The sequence below is a fragment of the Notothenia rossii genome (assembly GCF_949606895.1).
Source record: "Notothenia rossii genome assembly, chromosome: 1".
Classification (NCBI taxonomy): Eukaryota; Metazoa; Chordata; class Actinopteri; order Perciformes; family Nototheniidae; genus Notothenia; species Notothenia rossii.
Window position 1 is genome coordinate 52,847,867 of NC_136912.1, and position 9,892 is coordinate 52,857,758.

The window sequence follows — 9,892 nt, forward strand, 5'->3', positions numbered from 1 at the left end:
ATTTCCTAAAAAGTCAAATGCATTTTGGTGGAGGTTTTCATCTTATTTCTAATAGAAACATATTAAATATGACTCAAATGGAGCATATAAACAAGAGAACAAACGTGCAAAAACAAAACTGGTGTTCAAATAACAGATTTTATTTGTATGCATTATCCCGGAGAATGCTTCGGCTGCCAGGAATGAGCCCACTCCTTGCCACTGAAAACAGAATGGAATAATGTTAGTTACAGTTACTGGTTTCGTCTTTCCGAAAAGCATAAACCATGTGTGAAGCAAACATCTTATAACTCAATTTATATAAGTAAATGTTTCATTTACCATTTAGAAAAAGTGAACATAGAAATTAAAACAAATGTTCTAACAAACAATAAAAACAAACAAAAACACATACATTAACAACAATGAAGTTAAACAATCATTTGTTCCTACACTTCACTGCTTCAGAATAACAGCAGTGAAATATATAAGAGGACTGGTGGTAGATTTGGATGTTTTGCATTTGTTAAATATCCTGTGTTTGTTCTCCAACATGGGACTACATCAGATGACATGAAGCCAAGTAACTGGAAGATATATACCATACTGGACAGGGCTCCCACTCCACCTACATTTCTGCTTTTCCTGATCAAGAGAAGAAAACAAATCTCTAATTTCGGAAAGACCAAACGCATATTAGCTATTTAGCAAACAATTGTGTTTGAAGTTTGTAAATCATAAAGCACATCCTATGCATTACTTTTATTCCCGTCTAACCTTTCTCATTCTTTCTTTTATTACACTCCTGATGGGGAAAGTTTCTAGGCGAGTGTGGTAGGAGCAATCTGTGAACATCAAAGCAGGTTCCACATACAGTATTAGTCATATTAGAAATAAAATAAATACAACTATGAACACTTAAGAATATAACCAGACTTGCACGATGAAAAGTGACCACACTGTTATCACTGGTCAAAAGTTACTGTATACATCATTGAAATGGAACCAAGCTGCTCTCAGTCCTAACATGGGATGCTTGTTTGAATGGCCATACCACTGCTGAGCCTGAGATGACCAAAGAAAATACTGCACTGCTAGTTCCTTTACTGCCTAGCATTCTCATCACCACCTTATCAACTATGACTCTATGTATTTTAGTCTAATTAGACAATTAAAGCCCTTTGGATTTTTGGATAATGTATCAGTTATAGTTATTAGTCACAATATAGCATTGTTAACTCACTGAAGAAGCATCAATCACTGCGTTTACATGCACTTTGCTAAAGTACATGTCGAGAGATTTATTAGAATACCAATCAATTCGACTCATGCAAATGTTTATAATCAGTCAAAATACTTAATACTGTTAATATACCTGACTTTTTCTTTTTGCGTCTAGGACCAAGTACTGTGTCCCTCACGGACCCTGTCCTGACAGCTGTGGGTTGAAGAAGAAATATTACTATATACATACAGTATACCAAGTTAAGCTTAAACTCAAGTTTCAAAATACATCCCACAAATGCAGCATCCCATGATGCAATAGGTGTTAGGTACAGATATTTTTTTGTTATTGCGATTTAATTGAGGTTGATCTATGAAGTCTAGGTGTTTTGTTGTCTTGCCTATATAATTGACTCCATACTTTATGTGTAAGAAATAGTTTGATAAATATTAACATGTTGTGCTGTAACGTTAAATTAATTTAACTTTGATTCAAAAACCTACGTTTATTCCCCGTATGTTCATTATGGGAAAGTGTCGTATCTAAATGCAGTTCTTGAGTATAAAGTTTAAATATGCTGCATGACGTTGTTGCATGAGTTGCTTCGAAGTTTACCCCTATGGTCAGGGATTGCTTTAGGTAGACCACAATATTAATGATATCAACCTCTCGTACAATATATGGACATGAGCCAAATCATTTTGATGTAATCGACCTACTGCCCAACGCTACAATGTAAGACTCTTTCTGTGTGTAAACCAAATCACATAGGAGTTTTATTTTGTGATTTATCAAATGTAAAGTAAGCCTGCTGTTGCTTTGCATTTTTGTGTGAAAAAGGTATGACCATATACAAGCCCGCCTTAACCTGCCATCAGGCCCTGGGGCTGATTTTTGTAGGCCCCCTATTTAAACAACAAATCAAAGTCATTTATAGCCTCGGCAGGCTCTGTGATCGCACTTCTCCACTCTGCTCTACACGCGCCTGGTCCTCTCCTCCATATGAGTGACGTATCGGGCCTCCCTCATGTATTTGTCCGGTTGCCGTTGGCTCCCCTCCACGTAGCAAGTCCTCGTCGTCCTCTCCATCTCCTCCAACAGATAATGTCCCTCCTGTCTGTTTTTCCTCTCCCGCTACTCCATCGCTATCAGAACCAGACGGCCTACTTGTCTCCGAGGTCCCGCGGCCGGCACCGCTACCGCTCGGTACAGAACTCATCTGTCCTTCCTCCTCATCCTGGCCTACAGGTTTAAAATAACCTGTAAGCGTCGGCATTTTTTGTAATAGCTGCTTGTCTCGAAACTCCTTTTCCCTCAACAATTTCCTTTTCCGAGCGCCACTCAAACTTTTTCTTCACTCAATCACTCGCAATTTGAATAAGTCACATGTGAAACATATTCTCATTCTGACGTGTGTGTGTGTTTGTGTATATTTGCGTTTGTGTGTATTGTGTTTGTTTCCCGGGGAAAACCCTCACGAGAAACATCGGCTGTTGTTATGCCTGCTGTGACGTCAAGTTACTCCGTTCTCCGCTTGTAATTATGCCGTTACAAGCTTCAAAGTTGTATTTATCATCTGAATTTGCCGAAACAAGTTTAATATTCTGAAAGCCAAGACTTTGTTTTTTTTAAATCAGATGAAAACAAACTGTAACGGACCTTGCTGTGTTATCTATCATTACTCTACGTCTTACAATAATAATTTCAGTGGAGGGAGGGGGGCGGCGCTGTGGAACAGCAGAGTGGCGAGGGAGAGCTGTCGTCTTCCCTTTACAAGATTCAAAAATGTATTTTATCGTGTGATTTTGGAAATGAAAGTTTCCTATTCTGAAAGCCAAGAATTTGTTTATTTAAAAAAAAAAAAAAACACCCGAAATAAAAAAAAAATAATTTTTATTTTAATTTTTTAATTTTTTAATTGGCTCATGATAGGCCCCCGATCTCCGTAGGCCCCTGGGCTTCAGCCCAGGTCAGCCCGTGCATTAAGGCGGCCCTGACCATATAGTAACCACATGTCTGTTCAGGAATGAAAGACTGTATTTTTCTAAACGTTTAATATTTATTTATATCCAAGTACCTAAGGATATACACATACCCAAGTATCCCATTTTCCTTTCATATTTATGAAGTTGTAGGTGAAATTGTTATTTAGATTAAGCTATTGTTGTTATTATTATTTATCTATTGGAACAATCATTATTCCCAAAAATGCAAGAAGTGCAATTAGGTGTTTTGAGATATTGTAGAAACATGACTTGTCAACAAGTTACCTACAATAATTTTTTTAGGAAAATATCGGAAAACACTATTGCCTTTTATAAATATAAAAGCTGCAAATCTCAGAGAACAAATGTCACTGTGCGCTGTGTGCTCTGCATGTGTGACCATTAAAGAGCATTTCATCCCTCCGATTCTATCTATCTATTTTATTACCTGGCCCCTCCGTGGTGGTAGCCTGTCTCACATCATCCCGCTGGGGCTGCTGGGGCTGCTGGGACTGCTGGGGCTGCTGGGGCTGCTGGGGCTGCTGGGGCTGCTGGGGCTGCTCCTCCTGCCCCACCTCTATGATGGTGCACTGCTTCACGGGTTTTTGCGTTATTATTCTTCCGATTTGTGTCTACATTCCATGTGATGTGACATGTAAATTTGTCGGTAGACAACATATAGACGTGTGCATGTATGTTCCCTTACATTATTTACATCCACACATTTTGTTCAGAATTTATGAGACTGACGCAAACGTGTTTTGCATAAGTGCAATCAAATAAGTAGCAAGTCGCTTTGGATAAAAACATAAATGTAATGTAAATGGACCTCTGGATGCACTGGATAACTGCTTTTGTTTACAACCCGAGAAACATGACCTTAATACAGAACTGCCAAACTGAATATGTGGTCAACTGGGATCGTCTTCATGTATTGTGCTCTTACCATTAACCTCAAAATATTTCTCCCTTTTGGGCGTTGATAAAGGAAACTGTTTAGGAACGGTTTGCTAAAAGGAAATTGCTTAAGGGATGGCTCAAGCCTAAACATACATTTCAGTCATCAAACCTAACTACCTTGACATTAACAACTTTACAACTTCAATTTGTATACAATGAATGCGCAAGTGGTAGCACAATACCCCAAAATGGTTTTTCAAATTCACGTAAACTTGCCTAACTATTTCCTGATAAATAACAGTTACATGTCCACAAGTCCCCTCTGCAGAGTAAGCCATGTCTCATTAGGCTACATACTTAGTGTTTAAAAATGTATTTTTTGTATGTAGTTTGCTAAAATAATAAACAGTCAAACGTTGTCCATAACCCTAAATATTTTGCAATTACTTTCAACTTTTGTATTACTTTGCAGCTAAAAATAGTGACAGTTAACAGGTAGAAAGGATGTGTGTTAGTTGTCTCACAAAAATTTAGTTTGCCAAACCCAAATAAATGGCTCGAATGACTGCTTTCTGGCTGTATCAAAGGATAAATACTGGATCAAGTTGTTGTCCCACAAGATTTGGATGGATTGAAAACAGTCGCTGTAAATTGTTGTTAACTTAACTGACTTTATTAAATGAGTTGATCCAAACTCATTCCATATAACTGTGTTGGTTATAAGGAAATGTTAAGCTCTCCATTGATACAAACATTTTGTGTACACAATACTGTGAACTGTGAAGATAAAGTGTAAGCATCTCACCTTCACAAAGGTACTCATAAAAAGTGCCTATCTTGTCAAGGTAATCCTGGGCATAGGCGGTCAGTGTGCAGCGAGGGGTTAGGATTCACATTTGACGTCCTTCTTCCTGGTCTCCTTGCCAAGAAGCAGCACTGGTTTAAAGCCAATGGCATGGAGTTTCTCAAGCTGTAATGACAAAATAATATATTTACCGTTTAAAGAAATGGAAAGGAAACATCAACAACAACTATATAACTGCAACTATAACCAGGGGTGCACATAAGTGGTACGCAGGTACGCATGCGCGGCAACAATCTGAAATGCGTACCGTCACTTGTGTCACAAAGCGCATTTGCGTACCGACGTACTTGTGAAGCTTTTCCAGAAGGCGGTTAGATCCCCGGACGACAGTCGGTTTCCGTGTGCACAGACAGGGCTGCTGTTAACGTCGGCCTGTACAGCAGCACTGCGCTAAAACAGCTGAACCCCCCCCCCCCGTTGACATTCGCGATACAGAGGGCTTCATGGGAACTTTGAGGGGAGCCAGAAGTTGGAGTACCAAACACTGACTCCAGGTACTCATCTGAGTACCTCACTGAGAAAGTTGTGTGCACCCCTGACTATAACATTACTGATGACAGCATGTAGTTGTATGCCATGATTCATAAACCTAGATGCTGAGTTAAGCTTTTGCAGAATCATGTATTTACCAGGAAGGGTTACACAGTAGAAGCAGAAAATATTTTATAGACAAACACAAAATACAAATAAATCAGTATCCTGAGTCCCAGTTCAAACCCTGATAATCTTAAAGTTAAAGTAAAATAAGATACAAATGTGTGACCACTCAACAATTAACACTTACAATGACTATTGCATAATTAAAAATGTAACACAATCCAAGCATAGCTTGACACTGTTGAAATTGAAATTGCGTGCTACGATGTAAAACGTTCCTGTATGTTGTGGCTGCAGTCGTAAGAGTAATATAGAGTAGTAACATACAATGATGTGGTCTTATTAAAGGTGGGGTAGGTCAGTTTGAAAAACCGGCTCGAAATACACTTCTTGTTATATTCCATGGAATGCTCTTAACATCCCGATAGCAATGAATATCTTAAGTGCTTTGACAAAAAATCCATAAAAAAATGTCATCTGTGGAAGCCGTAATACTGTAAAAAGCACGACCAATCATCTGAGCCGGCCCGGCTAAAGTAACTGGATGGCCTACCTGCCTGTCAGCCTTCCATCTGTGCACAAACTTATCTCGTGCCTTCATTGGTCATGTGCGTGTTCGTGTGTATTGGAGGAGGGGCTCTATAAGGAAGTGGCAGATTTTCTCCAGTTGTGTATTTTCAAATTCTAGCGATCTCGAGCCGGTTTGTCAAACTTACATACCCTACCTTTAAGGTCTAAAAGTGTGTACATAAGCAAGAATGGAGCACAACATGGAAGTGAAGGAAGTGCTCTGTTTATTTAAATGTGTAGTTAAATTAAAATAGTGTCCCTTGGCTGTGAAAGTTAAGATAAGAGTAGTTTTAAAATTGAAAGAAAAGAGAATATTAAATAATACCTTTGCAATAATATATATATTTGAAATTGATATCAAAGTGTATATTGGTTCATAAGATACAAACATCATTAAGAAATAAATGTATATAAAAACAACATTCAACTTGATCCTGGCCCAATATATTGGCAAACAGTCAGGGTCCGTCTGTGTCAGTTCTTTGGTGTCAGCTTGGTGTGTCCGGGCCTTAACATACAGTAAAAAGTGTACATACCAAGACAATGGCTTCATCCTTGATGGAAGCAATGTTGTGGTTCTTCTTCCGCCCTGACACCCAACCCCCTCGCTTCTCATCAAACCTCTTGAGCTTCTTCTCAAGGCGCGGCTTTTTTGGCTGCTCCTTAAGGCAATGTCCACAGATCTTCTGTGCACAAAATAAAATGTTCTGACAGAAGGGACATGTATTTTTTGTAGACCCACCTGGCATGATTAACACGGGATTACAAACAAACAGACAGACTGACAAACACAGGGAAGTAGAGAAGTACACAGCATAGATAGAAGGGTGAATAAAGAAATAGATGATAGATATAAGAGAGCTAGATAGGGAGATAGGGAGATAGGTTGAGTTTGGCTCTTAAAAGTGCCGTTGGTTTTATGATGGTGTAGATCAGTGTATGGGTTTGTGGTGTGGGTACAGGAGCTGCAGGAAAGAACAGAAAAAGTGAATTATGTAGTGAAACTAGCTTTTTTAAATGCACATTGTGACGGTTTAACTACTTTAGACAGACTGAGTTCATTTACGTGTTTCCTGTTTCATACGCGTAACAAGCACATGGACGTGGACTATGCCCCTCCCCCCAAAACATATATTAAAATGTTGGCCAGCGTTAGTACTGTCATGTGTAAAACAAAAGCGATTAAGATAACGTATAACTCACACTTTAACACCGACGTATGTAGCCGTAATTAAGACAAATATTTTTCACACACCACTTAGGAGCTGATATAAATGTAGCTAAACTAGTTTAAGCTTATGTTGAACGTGAGCTAGCTAGCTAGCCGCCCGCAAGAATAATTTCACATTAATGTTGCTTTGCTGATTATGGCGAAAGCATTTCTCAGACTTAGAACAGTTCAGTATGTATGATGAACCATGCGAGTAAAGGCTTAAAAAAAAGCCCCAATTATTAAATCTAAGCAAAACATGTATCAGACTTTAGTGACCCAACTTACTTTGTCAGAGGATGGATCGCAATGCCGGTGGCAGCGTCATTGGCCAATAGGTGGTGCTCTGAATGATGTAATTTCCTGTACCGATTAGACAATAAAATATTAATACATTTCCTATATTTTGACACGATAACTCTTTAATAACCTAAGTAGCCTACGGACAAAAACAAAAAAGTATATATTGCCTTATAAAATGCAGAAAAGTTTAAACATCTAACATGATAATAATAAATTAAAAATAATGATATCTTAAACCAAAATAAATAAAATGGAAAATTAACCGACAACAACAAGTTAACATAAATAAAACAAGGATTGAAACAAGGATAAGTTTGACTCCATGCTGTGTAAAGTACCCGTTATGGTTAAAAAAAAAAAATGTATATATATTTTTTTGAAAATAATACAGCTTCCAGCTTCCCAAGACACGAAGAGGAGACTCGAACAATTCTTCCACTTGAAATGCGTTTAAACTTTGTCAGAGAGATGTTTAATCAGTTCATTTTAATTGGTTAATAATTGGTGTTTAATACTGGCAACTTCTAATTGTTGGGGGGGGGGTGGCGTTCGATCCAGTTTTGATTCCGTAACCTTGGCGCACTGCCACTCCAACATCCAATCCCGACTTGAAGTTTAATCACGGGGACTGTAGTCCTAAACGATAGCTGGGGATTATGGGTAGTGTAGTGTCTTCGGCCATCCTAAACTCCATTATGCTCGAAATGTCCCTTATAGGCCTACGTCTGTTTCCGGTTATTTTTATTTTGAAATTCAGTTCCTGAAGGACGGCAAAAAAGCCAGAGATTATAGAATTAAACAAATAAATAAAAACAAGGATAATTGTGTGTTATTGTTGACTAAATAACAGTGTGTTATTTTGAAAAGAATAACAAATTAGAATGAAAAATTAGCCCCATTTATTTTCCTCACAGACAGCAACAAAAGTCCGAAATGATACGATTTTAAATAAAAGCAATAATCGTGGCTGGATATTGAGTAAGAACATGTTTTTATGAACCACACAGCTTCCGGTCTTCCTATAACACGTAATGCCGTGAGACTACCAACAGAAATACATGGCTTTTAAAATCGTGCTGTGCAACACGAAAAAAAGGGGGAAAGACTACCAATAGAAATACATTGCTTTTAAAATCGTGCTGTGCAACACGAATAAAAGGGGAAAATCATGTTGGTGAACACGAATCAATAGATTAAAAATCGTGTTGGTGAACATGAAATGCCGTGAGACTGGGTTGTTCAGGGTCATACCAATTCTTATGCTTTGTTCGTTATTCTCGCGTCCAGGAGAGAAGCTTTAAAAATGGAGACTAATGGAGTCTCTGAGAAGGTTCAAATGGGTACGCTAATTTAAAAAGGCGCGGTAATGTTACAAGCAGAATATTTTTCAGTGTGAGAGAGAGAAAAGCTCCCTCTCTGTTGTCGGCCTAGCAGAAGCAAGCATAAATCCACAAGCATTCGTCCTTCCCGCTTGCTGGCTGTTCGCTCCTCCTCTCTGGGGGCTGTGGTGACGTAGGGGACTCCCCCCCTTGGTCTTCTGTGTCCGATATTGCGTTAAACAGAGGATTTCGACATTTGACATTCATTGCTTACTTCCACATGTCTTTTCTCCTCCTTATCTCTTTCATAACTTTATATGTAACACATGTTAACGGCGTCAATAGCCACTTTAATGATACTAATGGATGCTAGTCCCGGATGTCGTCATGAAGGATTTTCAGAATAAAACTTGGTATTGAGAACTTCCGTTTTTTTCCAGAATAAAATAGCATTTAAACTGACGTTATGTTCTAACTAAATTACGCTATAAAACATTGATTTTAATTTCTAACAGCCCCTACTCTCCCCATAACTGACGGCAACACAAGTCCTACATTATTCAATTAAAATAAATAATTAAAAATAATAAGTGTGGCTTGATATTGAGTAAGAAAAAGTTTGATAAACGCTGTGAGAATGGATCTGCGGAGAGCATTTCACCGCGATCCCAACTCCTCTATTACCAACGTTCAGGGAGCACTATGCAAGTCAATGGGACGCCCTGTCCGTTGAAAAATGACTTCCAAGGGGTACCCTGTACGTGATAGAGTGACGGGGAGGGGCCCTAACCGTCCGTCATGTCCCATTTTCTTTGTATGGCACTTTAAAGTCTCTTTGTTGCACCTACATTTATACTAAAGCACCTGGACCTTCCAGAAGTAGTTGGATATTGTGCTGCTGTGTAGATGGCTGCTACAGATGCACACGCTGTGACGGAG

The 9,892-nt window shown here is 38.7% G+C and overlaps 1 long non-coding RNA gene across 4 annotated transcripts; it reads right to left on the reverse strand.

Annotated features, from left to right (window-relative positions):
- Nucleotides 1-3,643: 3,643 nt before the first annotated feature.
- On the reverse strand, nt 3,644-9,340 carry LOC307025203. 4 transcript variants are annotated; one of them, XR_013804111.1, is made up of 5 exons: nt 9,228-9,340; nt 7,620-7,694; nt 6,658-7,086; nt 4,895-5,059; nt 3,644-3,779 (listed from the first exon to the last, which is right to left on the reverse strand). It is a non-coding gene; the product is annotated as an uncharacterized lncRNA (long non-coding RNA). The 4 variants fall into 4 exon arrangements; XR_013804112.1 differs by having other exon boundaries at nt 8,886-9,228; XR_013804113.1 differs by lacking the exon at nt 9,228-9,340 and having other exon boundaries at nt 7,620-7,759.
- Between the last annotated feature and the right edge of the window lie 552 nt (nt 9,341-9,892).